This window comes from Scleropages formosus, chromosome 25 (assembly GCF_900964775.1).
Source record: "Scleropages formosus chromosome 25, fSclFor1.1, whole genome shotgun sequence".
NCBI lineage: Eukaryota > Metazoa > Chordata > Actinopteri > Osteoglossiformes > Osteoglossidae > Scleropages > Scleropages formosus.
In genome coordinates, this window is record NC_041830.1 from 15,610,170 (window position 1) to 15,624,695 (window position 14,526).

Sequence of the window (14,526 nt, forward strand, 5' to 3'; positions counted from 1 at the left end):
ATAGTGAAATTGTGCTTTAGATAGGGCAGCAGCCAGTGTAAAGACTCTTACCTTGTATTGAAAACACTTGGGTTCAAATCCCCCTTCTGTTGTTGTACCCTTGAGTAGTGTACTTAACTCTGAATTGATGCAGTAAACATTACCCAGCTGTATAAATGTATACAAGTTCTGAGTTACTTAGTTCTGAGAGCTCACTTTTAAAGTCACGTTGGAAAAAAAACACCAGCTAAATGAACAAACTAATAAATAATTAATAAGACAGGTCCATGGACAGTGTCTGGTTCATTTGTAGTTTGTGCAGAAAATGCATGGAGGGAAAAAATTACTAAAGGTGGAACTCAGTGCATTAGGAGTCACAGCAAATCCATTGTTTCTGGTTCCCTACACTATAGCGAAATCTCAAATGGCAGTACTCTCCCAGCAGTGTTCTCAAATAGGGATGTAAATAATTGGTTGATTATCATTCATTAGTATGAGTGTTTACAATAATCTGAAGCCATCACACATCAAAATTTTTTTGTGAATTTTTAATGTTTTAATCAACAAGGAATAAAATGTTAATGTCCTGCTCTCAGAAGGTGATGCTGGAAATGCAAAACATGTCACTTGTGGCCTTAGGCTGTAGGCACACCTGTACCAGTGGAGACAGTGTTTTTGGCCCATTTTCTCAATTTGCTGTGCACCTGCCTTACCTGGCCATGCTGGAAGTATTTGCATATTTATGTTCTTGACAATATCTGTGGGTAACTCTGCCAAGGTCAAACTTAATGTAAAGTGTTATAAATAAAATATTTTTAAGTGTACAATATGTATATAAGCACATGTTTGTAATAGTCTTAATCTTTAACAATAATCTGACCTGTTGAATTTTCCATTGTGATGAATAATGCATAGCTTTTTTCTAACAGACCATTGTTACACTACAAAAAAGGCTTCCTGATAGCAAACTGATCTGCACATGCATGACTGTTCCTCTGCTGTGTGGAGAGGTATACTTATGATGTGTAAGGATAAAACTGTGGATCCGAGCACTGACTTTCTCAGGCTGTCGCTCAGAAGCAGATTTAAGACTGCCTTTATTCTGTTAAAGACAAGTATTTACTGGAAAGGGTGATGTTGTTGTTTGTATGAAAATACAATCCTATTTTTAAAATTAAATCCAATGAAAAGAAATTGTGAAATAAATAATGTATACAGGAAAATGGTACTGCTCAATAATAAATGTTGTCAACGGTGGCTAGCTAGCAGTATCCACATGTCTACATGGGGCTACATCATCTCAAGTCTGATTAACTGACTTTGACAGCAACTCAAATAAGCTGATTAATGATCTGTTTAAAGGGCTGTATCTACATTTCTGTAAACAAAATTAATATTAGGTTGAGTTTACTTACTTGGTTATAAGATAGTCAGTGAGTTTTGTGTTGGAGGTGGTGAATGCCAGAGGATGCAGTGGTCTGGGTTATAAGACATCTAAAGCCCTGTGTTGATGATTTTGAAAATTTTAACTCTCCTCCTGTTCATGTAATGCACTCATTGTATTTTTCTCTGAGATGTACGTCACTTTGGAGAAAGCATCTGCTAAATAAATAAATGTAAATGTATAGTTGTATGTGTCATGTTTATTTTTGGCAAAATTTCTATTGTCTGCGAATGTTGTCAAGTACAAAAAGCTGCCCCCCATGTCATGTATTAATGGCAGTCAAATATTAAAGTTAGGTCTATAGTGTCTCAAAAAGATATTTACATTTTTAATTTGCAATATATTCTCCGTGTATAATTCAATGGAAGTAGGTTTTTGTGCACATGGCCTGATTCAATATTTGTCATAAAACTGTCTTTGTACATCACATATCTACTCCAGTTAATTATCCAAGCAGCTTTTTTGTACAGTGAAGTGAAAATACTTTGAGAATGTCTCTTAAAACACTTTTCCAGCCAACCCTGTGTCATCTTGTGCATGTCAGTCTTTCTGAACTGGACATTCAACAAAATCTGAAGTTTTAGAAAGTATAGTTTTTCAGAAAAGGTTATGTGGCTTTCTAGTTCTAAACTACTTAACGCTAACAGCAAACCGATTTAAAAAAATCCCCCCTCTCCCCCGGGTTATTTTTGTTTTTGATGGTATGTACTATGTATTGGATCCTGGCATCCAGTGTGATATTATACAACACTGGAATAAAGTCACTTCTTTAACTTTATATTCTGCACACATCTGGTCTTGAGCTCCTTGAATAAGAATCGCTGACCTTTGAGGAATGATTTAGACCGACTCCTCTTGGAGCACTGTGGAGGGCTGCATGTGTGATGAGGTGAAATCACTGTAAGAGAGGAAGTTTATTAAATACTAGATGAGTCTGCAAGGTCAGTGGGTCAGGTCTTTCATTCAGGGCCAGCAGTCAAAAACCATCATCCGCTCATTCAGCCAGACTTATTGTTTCAGAGGCAAACAACAAAAAAAGCTTCTTAGGTTATATAACAGAATATTATGTGCTAAAAACATTGACCAAAAGCTAAAATGGCAGTGAGACTAGTTTTGAAGTGACACTGATTACAGAGTGCAGTGTCAAGACTCCTGGTTGCTGTCATAAATGGCTACGTTTCAAACTGCCCAGTGAGATTTGATCTCAGTTTGCTTTTACTCCCCTTGACTGGAAAGGAAACAATTGATAAATGGGGGGTTCTACATTGTTCTCTTTGTGTCAGTGTTATAAAAAAAAAAAAAAATTATATATATATATAAATAAGTGGAAGTACTAAGGGCCCAAGACTCTGCAAGTAAATACTTATGTAACCAGCTCATTGTTTGCAGGGAACACTTGCCATGGAAACGGGGTACAATATGGCTAAATGTAATATTTTTTAGTGAGCAGCAGATGTGCGTGTGCTGGAAAGCACAAATGATGTAGCTGATCATTAGTTCTTGGCTCTGTTGGGTATTTAAGATCAGTCTACCTTTGCAGGTCATGTAAAAATTGGCATTTGACTCTAGAGCCACTGGTTTTTCCTCATGTAAACACTAAGGGGGTTTGAATTGAAATTCACATGGTTACATATTCCAGTCAGGGACATCTCAGCTTTCCCATTTTTGTAGAGCTTATAAATCACATTGTGCAAGTTTTTTCTTATTTGTTTTTTCCCCTGATATGCCTGGTACTGCTTATTTGTTGCACAAAAGTATTTAGAATGAACTACTGAAAGGTGAAGATTTTGTAAATTTGTCACACAATGTTTCCGGCTGCAAATTGATGTCCTTTCATTTTCTGCTAATGTTGCAGTAATTTGTCAAGCATGGGCTGAGTCAGTTTTGTTGGATTTCATACACTTCAAAAATAAAAAATGTTGTTTTGAGGCTCTGTTAACAAAGCAAATGTGACACCATGAAATTCATAAATTATTTTTACAGCCCAAATGTCAGTAGTTCACAGGACCAGGAAGTTGTATGTCTGAGCCATGGCACTAATGTCAAATCAAGCAGAAACGCATTTTGAAACCTGGAAAGTTGCCTCGTTTACACATCTTGCTTGATTCGCTACTGTTAAGTATACTGATAGCTTATTTTCAAGTGATGAAGGTTATGGAAGGAGGGAAATAGACCATTCTTGTTATGTAGTATTGTGAAAGGTCAGACTACAGAATTGCCATCTTTCCACTTTGAGTGTTTGAAAACAAGAGCCTGTTTCTACACAATCAACACTTGAGATGGGTGAGAAAGCATTTAATGGATTTTTTTTGTTGGGCAAAAGACAAAATGCTTCTCTCACACTAGTAAATTTACTGGTTTAGTCAAATGGATGTCATAACGTGCTTGTTATATTATTGTAGAAAAAGCTGAATGATACAAAAACCATCTGTCATTGCCATTTTTAGAAGGGCCAGAATCAGTTTCTGAAAATGAACATAGATCCACCCCCTCTGGCAGCTCCTGAAGTTCAGTAGTACAGTTATACTCTGTGCAAGTATACATTTATTCATTTAGCGAATGCTTTTCTCCAAAGCAGCATACATTCAATAAGATGTCATATCGTGTTAAAAATTAGAAAATAAGTAATATCACTGAGTAATGAATAGAACCTTTACCTGGTCAGTGATACATTAGTGAATAAGGGGTTAGCTGACTAATGCTAGGGGAAAAAAATTAAGTGAAAAAATGTTTTTTCCTTATTTTACTTAGCAATCCAAGGGTACTTAATTACTGCATTAACCTTCACTAAGACGACAGCTTGGTGTAAGGCAAAGTAGATTGCCAGGTTTGTACAACAAGGTATTGTCAATGATTTACTCATTAATGTAGCAGGGTAATTTTTTACTGTATCAATTCAAAGTAAGGACAGGAGTGGGATTTGAACTGGGAATCTTCGTAGTGTAAAGAGAGACCCTGGACATCTTGGCTACCTGCTGCCACAGTACACAGTGCTGTATATATTATTTCCTTTAAATCTTATTTTCATTTATATATTGAAGTGTCTGTGTGTGTGACAAAGAGCATATATATCAATACAGATATATACACACACACAATATTACATTCAAATGACATGTCTTACTGAGGAGTAAGAAGCAATCCAATCCTAGAACTTGAACCTGCAACCTCCTATTTAAGAAGTTCTTTATTGCATTGCTGCCCTTTCAATTTGGAGTCATTTCAGCTTAAGTGAAAAATGGTAAACAAGCTGTCTTGATGTCACCACATATCATTAATCAGGTGCTAAAGGAGGACGAGCACCTCCGCCACAGCCAAGAGGTATTGAGAGATTATTTCCACAGCAACCGAGATCCCAGCCTGATCAGAACGAGCGGTGACTCGGCAACACACCACACGTTTGCTTTGTGCAGCCTGTTTGATTTGTAGTGCTGTTCTTGTCTGATGCATGCAACAGTGACTTCCTCATGAGATATTTCCTGACGCAGCAGTTATCGGACTAATAGATTTCTTGATCTGCAGTAACAGTTGATCCTGCCATGCTTATGGTGATAAAATGACCAATGTAACCAGGCAGACCTCAAGTTTACATACAGCGTTCCAGAAATAAGGCAAACTGTCCAACGTAGGATTTAATTGTCTTTTTTACACCTAAATCCGAGCCTTGAGTCCCCTTTTGTGCAGAATGGTTACTATTAATTTTTTTGCTCTTAAATTTCCATGGCCTGGGTTTTTAAATGCATAATTAACAGACACATTTCCTGCCATTTCCGTTGTGTCCTACCTTTAACAGGACTGCTTGTCTTTTGCACTTACGTTTTATTTTGTTTAGCAGTGGCCTTCAAGCAAGTCTTCAAACAGTTAACATCAACATGTAAAGAATAGTTTTTATTTTTCTCCAGTGCAAATTTTGAACTGACAAGTCCAGCTGGTGTATGATGTACTCTTCTTTCTACTACATTTTGTGGTCAGTTCTGTAATGCCTGTTTCTTGCCTGCATGCTTATTTTTTTTTAGCACCAATAATGTGTGTCACTGGCCACCATGTGGTTTCCTGTCTGGTCTGCCCTCATTTCGTTTTTTTGTCTCCCAGCAAAGTGTGAACTGCTTCTTACAAGTGAAACGGCACTACTTCTGTCACATAACAATATTATACTTTACCACATACTACAAATAAAGTCTTTCAGTGTGATTAAGAGACAGTTCCACAGTGATGCAAAAAACATTAAAGGTTACACATGAAGCATAAAGGAAAAGTTGTTGTATATCACTTTTATGTGAAGCTGTCTGAAATACACAGCAGTTCAGGATCCAGATGGTGAATTTAAAGGAGAGCTGAGGAAAATGGCCATCCCTCCCACCCACTTCCCACTTTGCAGTCTCAGTAAAAGCACTGCAGAGATGGAGTTGCCTGACCTGCATGCTTGTGGTATAACGGGTGACAGAATAAAAGCTGGATGAAGAATAAACCTGTTTTCCTTCGAGAGAGAATGAGCTCTGCTGGAAAGCCCCAGACAGGGGCCAGTAAGCTGACTATACTTGTGGAGTGCTTTGTTTTGGTTTGACACATTGAGTTACTTCCTTCTGTAGTTCTTTAGTCATTTTCTGAAAGATAACAGAAAACAGCATGATGCTCCTGCAGTGTTTTGGTTTAATTCACATCACTGGTTAGTTTAGTGGTACTATCACCTGCTTTTCTTGTCTTGTCGTGTGTATGTCACATGGCGTAGGGGACATGTTAACAGGCACGTGTCCTGATGGACTTTTTCTGTTCTCGCTAGTGTTCATATTTACATGCTATTGGAATACGCTTAATTGTATGCAGGCCAAATTGTTACCACTAGTGTTCAGGTTGACCAGGTGAATTGATAGTCCTAATCCAAAAGTTCATAGATGTGTGGTTTTAGCTGACCTTATATGACCGATCCTACATTGGAAAGTTGTAGGGAGTTATGGTAGTATGATAAAGATGATATGCTGAAAAAATCTGCAACAAATCAACAACTGTATCATAAAACATTAGGTGAAATTGCAAAATGTTAAAAATATTGCTAAATATACATCAGTTGCAGGAACATTTAACATGAACCAGTAACCAATAACAGTATGATTAAATTGTACATGTCTACCACCCTGTTGCTTTGTCCAACTACTCTGTGTGTGGTATTGGCTTACAACAACAGCAGCAATAAGTATGTGTTGTGGGTTTTTGTCTGTTATTTTTCCAATTTGTGTAACTTCAATCCAGCAAGCAGAGAACAGACATAACATCCCCTTTTCAACCTATTAGCCTACAGCTGTCTTATAAACGCGTTTGTAAGAGTTATTGAGCCCCACAACAATTATGGTCAAGCAGCCAATGAGAAAGTTTTTATTAAAAAACAATGCTCAGGTTTTTTTCTTCCCCACAAATGACAAGGTCATAGTCGTGTCACTGATGAGAAGCATTGTGCTGTAAATTCTGTAGCTCGCAGTCAGCTCAGAGAGATCGATAGCTGCTAAAGGAACTGCAGGGCTGCCCTGCAATGATCTTTGCTGCTGCTGCTGTTTCCTGACCAGTTTAATTTTCCATGTATTACTGCATCACCCTCCTGCACAAGACCACATATGAAGGGCACTGTGTGAGACTGCACCAGAACTATTCAGTTTTGCGTTCCAAAATCGGCACCTACTTTAGTGTCATTCGGCAGGGAAAGGAAGGCCTTAAACACTCGTGTCACAGCCAAGAAATGTGTTAATTAAATCTGTTGCATGGAGCAGTTGCTGTTTTTACCTTTTCAGACCTGTGTAAAAGCTGAAGCACCTACAGGTTAGAATTGTTTTGAGAGATCCAAACTAATATTTACAGGGGACACTAGTTACAAAACCAACAAAATAAAACTTTGAAAAGAGGCCAGGAAATGATTTCTGTAAATGTGTGTCATGGTTAAGAATGTGTTTAAGTACTTATTTTTAGTTTTAGTTTCAAATAAATGCAAGATTAGAAACAGATGTGTCAATTTTAGATACACACACACACACACACACACACACACACTTTCGGAACTGCTTGTCCCATACAGGGTCACGGGGAACTGGAGCCTACCCAGCAACACAGGGCGTAAGGCCGGAGGGGGAGGGGACACACCCAGGACAGGACGCCAGTCCGCCGCAAGGCACCCTAAGCGGGACTCGAACCCCAGACCCACCAGAGAGCAGGACCTGGTCCAACCCACTGCGCCACCGCGCCCCCCTCAATTTTAGATATTTTGTTAATAATTTAGACTTTGAAGGGGATATATGAAAATAACCAAAAGCAAAATTCTTACAGAGAAAGAAAACACTTGAAATAGCTGGCCAGTTCCTTGTATGATTTAGGCATAGTATTTTTCCCCCTTGTAGATGCCTCGATTTACTCTCTTACGTACTCATGGAGGTTTCAAATGAGGCCAGAGCTGGAATGTGACATTTTTTTTCTTTTTCTTCATTTTCTCCTTAGGCTGAAGAAAGGTACCCTGTCGTACCACAAGGTTGTCAGGGAGCAACTCAGCAACACGTGGTCACATGGTAAGCTCTTAAGTCCATTCCCAGACATAGTACTATAGGCTTAATTTTATTTTCTCACTATAGTCTTAAAAGGACACAATTTGTCTGGAGAGACTGAAAAAATAATTTTGTTTACAAGGTGGGATTTATTTAGTATGAAGACTTTGAGGGTTTTGTACATAATTATGTTACAGTAATGTGGTAGAAAGCATATGTCCTGGGTGGGTTTGTTTTGTTTTTGTCACGTCTCTTGTCAGGGCTGGGTACGCTTATCTGGTCCTCCTGTACCTACTCGGCAACTGAGGGCAACAGGGACGGGGAGCATGCTGATGTTTCACCTGGCACTCTGCCAGTCTGCACGTCTAGTGGGGCAAAGAAAGACCGAGAACTTTGATGCTGCACTTAGAATCCCCCCCCGTGAAGGGCCAAAGAGTCAGGTGCCTTAGTCTGAGCTGTGGTTTCTGTGTGTGTGAGTGTTTGTGAGAGAGAGAGCGCGTGCGCGAGAGAGAGAAAGAAGGAATGTGACAGCTAGGGAGAAGGACTCAGAACACTGAATTTTGAATGAAAATGATCTTCAAGTGGCTGTGAGCTGGTCTGGGTCACCCTAGAGACAGTGGTGTAATAAATACGCTGTAGAAGTCCAGTTGCTCTTGGCACATCTCTGTGGCTGTACAGAGTTATTTGTATTTTTTATTTTTAAATAAATTTCAATTTCCTTAAAATTTATATATATATATATATATATATCTGATGAAATGTTTGCCCATTTTCTCACTGCAGTGAGTTTCCTTTAAAATTGGATTGATAGATGAAATAGTTAGGCAGGTTCAGTGCATTCTCTTCTGTAAAACTGTCAGTGTACTGGCGTTTGGCTTTCCAGCCCCACTGAGTTTCTTTCCAGGGAATGTATTGCCTTCCAAGCTGGACACCTGGAGAGTACTTCTACAAATCCTCCCCCAAAAAAGCAAAGTAGTGTTCTCATTCCCTTCTCTTTATGGTTTCTGCGGTACAGTTACATCAGCACCTAGGCTGAGTGCAGGTCCACATTACTATAATGGTATAATATCCATTCGTATTTCAGATCTCCTTCCCCCGACTTCATGGGAAATTCAGCCCTTCTGACCGCCACCAAAAGATCGTGTTATTCAGTGACATGAATATGTGTGTTGTGGAAGACGAGGGAGATTTATATGTAGTGCACAACTAGTAGATGTGTGTACTTTCTGGGGAGTGTTGCGTTTCATCAGAAACTACTAGCATTCGTGGACGAGTTGAATGACCTTCAGCCTGGACTTTGGAAAGTGTGATTAGATGAGAGTGGAGGCACCGTGACTCATGGTGAATACAGCTGTAACTGTACTCTTTTGTATTTTATACAATTGGATTTTAAATGACTCAATTAAAATCAGTGGGAGTAATACTGATGAAATGATCTCCATCTCTCCACAAGTTTCAGAATTTTTCTGTTGATAGTCTAATTTACTAGTACAATGAAACTAGTAAATTTTGTGTGACATGTAACCATCTTGTTGATTTCTGCAGTCACCTGCTAGGTCAACATGTTTACTTTAGTGTAAGTTTATTTTTGTATGCTACCACTGTAACATTATACTGCTAGCTGGTATATTTCCTGCTGGTGAGAATGTGATTTCTATGAACACATGTGAAGGTTTGTCTTAAAAAGAGCAAAGTAAGCACCTTGAGGAAACTGAATTACCCCAAGAGCACGGAGCTTTTGATCATAGTCCCTGACTGGTTATCCCCCACCAACTTGTCTATCTTCCAAAATTCCCTCATGCCTGTTGAGTCAGAACATGTTTGAGTCTGTTCAGCGTGAGTGCACACTTTTTCGAAGAGGACGTTGTCCTTGTGGTTACAGCAGTTGGGCAATGACAAACGATGACAGCAGGTGCAGCGGTTGTTGTCAGTGCTCTGAATCGTCTTATCATGCAAGTCGTCTGAAAGAAAAGAGAGAAAAGGAAAGAAAAACCTAAGCAGTTTTAAAATGATTTTTTACTCTATTAACATCACAGTTGTCTTGAGCAGATGATGGAGGAGCTGGTGCCATTTTTTTAACAGTAGCGGGCACTTTTAAGTTAGCTTCCTAAGGGTGTTTAATGTGGTATCAGAAGCCATAACAAGGGACTTGACTCCTTCAGAGCTGTTCAGAGATATTTAGCTCCTGTTACTGATGATAAGAGGAACTCATAATAAAAGACACAACAGCCTGGTCTACTCTGAAGCAAATGTTTTGCTTCCTTAGTCAACTCCAAAGACCTGTGAAACAGCATGGCCCTTCACACCTCTTTATTTGTGTCACATCCTTTAGCTCAAGCAGCAGACAACAGCAGTCAGTATTCTTCCACCTGAGATCTCCAGAGCACTTGCCCACAAGACCCACGTCCCTTGTCATGTCCAAATCTCAGTCCTTTCCCATTGCTTCCGGGCCAAAATTGTCAGAGCCAGGACAACACTTAATATAACACCTGCTTTTTTGTGTTGCAAATGGCCAGACAGAGAGCAGAGCTGGTCAGTTGGTTTCTGTCCGAAACGGATGCCCGTTACGATATGAGTTCAGCAGGTGCAGGCTCACAAAGAGGTCTAAGAGCTGTGAGAGAGACTTCCTCTTGTGAGGGAGATGGCAGGAGGCCCAGGGTATGAGCCAGGGCTGCCCACTGGTACACTAAACTTAACACTAGACAATGGGCCACAGAAAGGGTTTGAGCCCACAGCTCCTCAGGCCAGTTGGGCCAAGTTTGACTTTGTTTCATGTCCGCAGTCATTTACACACGTGTCCTTTTTTTGGACTGAATATTATTGAATTGATCTGTTCCTTGTCTGTGCTCAGCTCTTTGTTTTTTAAATATGTATTTTTTGTTTTTGGCATTTTCCCCCAAATTTATTCATATTTCTGTTAAAAATAGACAAGTATTTTAAATCTAATTACAGGACTTCCCCCAGATATATAATATATAAACCCTGTAATGCATAAATAACATAATACTATACAACATAATATATTTAAAGGCAAATAGCCGCTTAAAATGACCTCAAAAGAATTTAAAAATTCACAGTAATCTTTTTTTGGTTCTGGTTAAGTACATGGTGATATAATTTCACTGGTAAGACATTTTTTCCACATTTTACACAAGGTCATAGACAGAGTAGCCCTATCAAATTCAGCATGTTTTCCATCAGTGCTTACTTGGTCTTTTTGGTCTTTGCAGGTACTCAGGCTGTGGGACAGCATTCTTCTTAAGCCTTTGTGTTGTGGAATCTGTGGCATTAATACTGTGGTAAGTGTTTCTCCAAGTGCTTTTGAAAAAAAAAAAAGCAGGTCCTTTGTCGATAATGTCCAACCAAAGAGCGTTGTAAACAGGTGTCTGAACTGTAGGTCTGCTTCCTCGGGTGTAAGCAGGTGCGATCTAAGATGTACTGAGACAAGTCTTGAACAGTTGAAAATTCAGACTTGAAGACATGCCCCCCCCCCCCCCCCTTGTCTCCCTCAATTTTATACAGTGTATGGATGTAAGTTGCTACCTCAGTGGTTAAAAACACAATATGATCCCCAGGTTAAAAAGCAGCTCCTATATGTTCTCTCTGGTTTTTATCTGTAAGATACCAAATCTTTGCCTTGTCACGCATGCTGCGTTGTAGGGACACCCATCTTTGTACCACTGCCCAACTGTGAAGTGGTTGGTGGACAGATATGAGGCTTTAGCCACTACCATCATAAATATTTCCTTTTCAGCGTTCACCCGATTTGATGGAATGCACAGTGAAGGGTGTGTGTGATTAAATGGGCGTACACTGTAATAAAGTGACTTCATTTGTCTAGGTGTTTTTTGGAACCTTGTCTCTCCTTAAACCTTTGCAGTCTTGGACCAGAATAGCCCACACCTGTCTTATTTTGAACAGTTTAGTTTAATCATGCATTTGATTGAAGGGTGAAAGGTTACATCTTAGCTGCTGTCAAGAGTGAACGGATCCTCTTGGATGGATGCTGACTTGTCTGGAGATTAAAGCAAATTTGTTATCGATTGTCCTGTCAGCACATTAGGCGGGAAGGCCTCATTAGGATCCATCCCGTCATCTCAGCCTGTTTGTCACATGCAGTTTTTAACCTTCAGCTCACAGCTGACCGAAATTTGTAACGGCTAACCTCTGTTGACATCAAATCTATACACTCGCTTTGGTCTGTTGGTTCTTTTCAGGGCATCGCTCTGCCTGGATGTCCACTGTAGAGACCCTGTTTGTTCTGCAAATGCATTGCTGAGTTGCCACTGTTTTTCAGCTGCAACTCTGATGAGAAAAAGCATTTTTTTCTGGGGTTAGTTATATAGACTAAAATTTGTGTTTCTGAGATACACTGGAAAAATATGCTATGAGTAGGGAAAAAGGCCTTAAACATACACAGCACTGGTTATTTCATACTTTATACATATATAAATATGCTATGAATCTGCAGAGAAATATTGCAAATATAGGGCGACTTCTGTACCAGTTGCAATTGCCTAACTAAAGCAGCATGGCATGTAAATGAAAGGGCTAAGTTTAATCATTCTGTGGAAAAAATGTCTTCATAGATATTTGATAAAGTGTGTGAATATTCATTACAGCACTGCAACTGAGACTGGCCTTTAACATGGTTCACAATCATACTATATATATTCTCCATCCTTTGATGAGTTGCACTCATATTGCGAAACAAAACACATACACACACGTAATAACAGGTTTTTCCATAAATGTTCCAGTCCAGTTCAGAGGACCAAAATCGTGTGCCGTTGAAACAGCGCACACCGATAGGTGAAACCAACCTGCAGTCATCAGCTTTTCAAGTGTAAAAATAATACATTTACCCGACAAATCCATTTCACTGAACAGAACAGCAGATTCGTACTAACTAGAGATACAAAGTGATGAATCGGGCAGACTTGTGAAACTGTATGGTTCTCTAATAAATGAAGCACATCAGTTAGCAAGTAGAAGATATTTGAAAAGATAAGAAGGAAGTGAAGCATGTTGCAAACGTAATACATACGTACAATGCTGAGAAAGCCTAAAACGATGCCCTAAATATATTTGTCATATCTCACTTTGACAGCTAAATCAAGGGTGAGTCTGACTTAGCCCTCACAATATGTGTTGCATGTATGTGCACACACACACACAGAAGATTAGATCATTTTTTTTTTTGCTTTTGCACCAACAGCATACTGGGCTTTATAATGTAATTTTTGACTAAGTCCAAATTTAAGACTTTGACCTTAATGTTAATCACAGCTCCTTTATTGTCATTATTAAAGCATATAAACATAGTAAACATAGTTGTGTGAACTTTTAATGCGTCACTTTTTTAAGGTAATTTAACAGAATAAATGCAAACAATGAAGAAATTAATTTTGCAGCAGTGCTCCAGGTCTGAGAAACTTTCTTTTCTCCTCAGCCACACCCTGCAAGGAATTACAGACTTCACACCTCAGCTGAGGAAGATCTTAAAATATCCCAAAGTCGTGTCTCTTGGCTTCCTGACAAGTGTTAGCGAGAGCACTGCGGCAGCAAGCAACACCCTGTGAATGTCCTGTTTCATTATAAATACTGTTCACACCATTATATTTGCAGTGAATGTTTGCAACTCTTCTCAAAGCCAAATTGAGAATTATGGTTTTTACGAATTAAGTTCAGCCAATTTCATTTGTAAACATGGACTCGTTGAGCTGGCCAGTGCCTCTGTATGATTCATTGTCCTGTGGAAGGGATGCTGGCCTACTTGGAGATATTCAGAGGTTGCAGAAGGTGACCAGCATAACAGAGCTGTTCATCACCAGCAGCACAAAGTGTGTATAGAGACTGACCTTTTGTTCAGCTAATGTAATTAGCAGCGCTTATCGAGGCACTTTTAACGCAGGTCCCTTCAGAAAATTCACGAAGGAGCTTCACCATCAGCAAAGATGTGATGACCAAAAACGCTACACTAAAATGTGTAGTTTATTCTTCGTCACACATTACTGCAAAAGCCATGTTTCAGAATATAAGGTGCCTTCTATTAATAGAAGGGCATTCTATTAAAAAGATACTGTGATTTAATATACTCATCTGTGGAGGTATCTCCTTTCTGATTTTGTAGAGAGCAGTATGCTAGTTGAAATGAGCCCCAGTGCCACCAAACAGCCTTTGTCAGTGAAGGTTTTTTGCTTTTTATGCCTTTAAACCTGACACATCTTTTATTCATGGTTTGGATGGCACATTAATACAGCTGAAGACTTTGTTGAGATGGCAAGTTGACATCAGTCTGACATTTAAACTGGCCATGAATTCATGCACTTTGCGTTCAGTCTGTGGAAAGACGCGAGCAACCCTTGAGTTTGTCCTGTTGATGTCAACGTAGAATACACTGTCTGTAAAACACCTCGGAATAGCAAGGAATGAGAATGAAATGGAGAGCACTTAGGTATTGGCTGTCCACACGTGGGCCAGATGGTCCTGAGGTGATTTCAGTTTGTGTTATCTGAGATAGATAACAGCATCCGACGTATCTCTGGCACATGGTCGGACCTGTGCAAACAACACCCAAAA

At 39.3% G+C, this 14,526-nt stretch overlaps 1 protein-coding gene across 1 annotated transcript in view; it reads left to right on the top strand.

Annotated features, from left to right (window-relative positions):
- The window catches only part of LOC108921663 (F-box-like/WD repeat-containing protein TBL1XR1), a 34,646-nt gene that overhangs the window by 12,046 nt on the left and 8,074 nt on the right, over positions 1-14,526 (top strand). Inside the window, exons 2-3 of the mRNA XM_018731247.2 lie at positions 7,901-7,968; positions 11,175-11,243. The gene's annotated coding sequence lies outside the window, so the exon portion shown is untranslated. The remainder of the gene's footprint in view (positions 1-7,900; positions 7,969-11,174; positions 11,244-14,526) is intronic.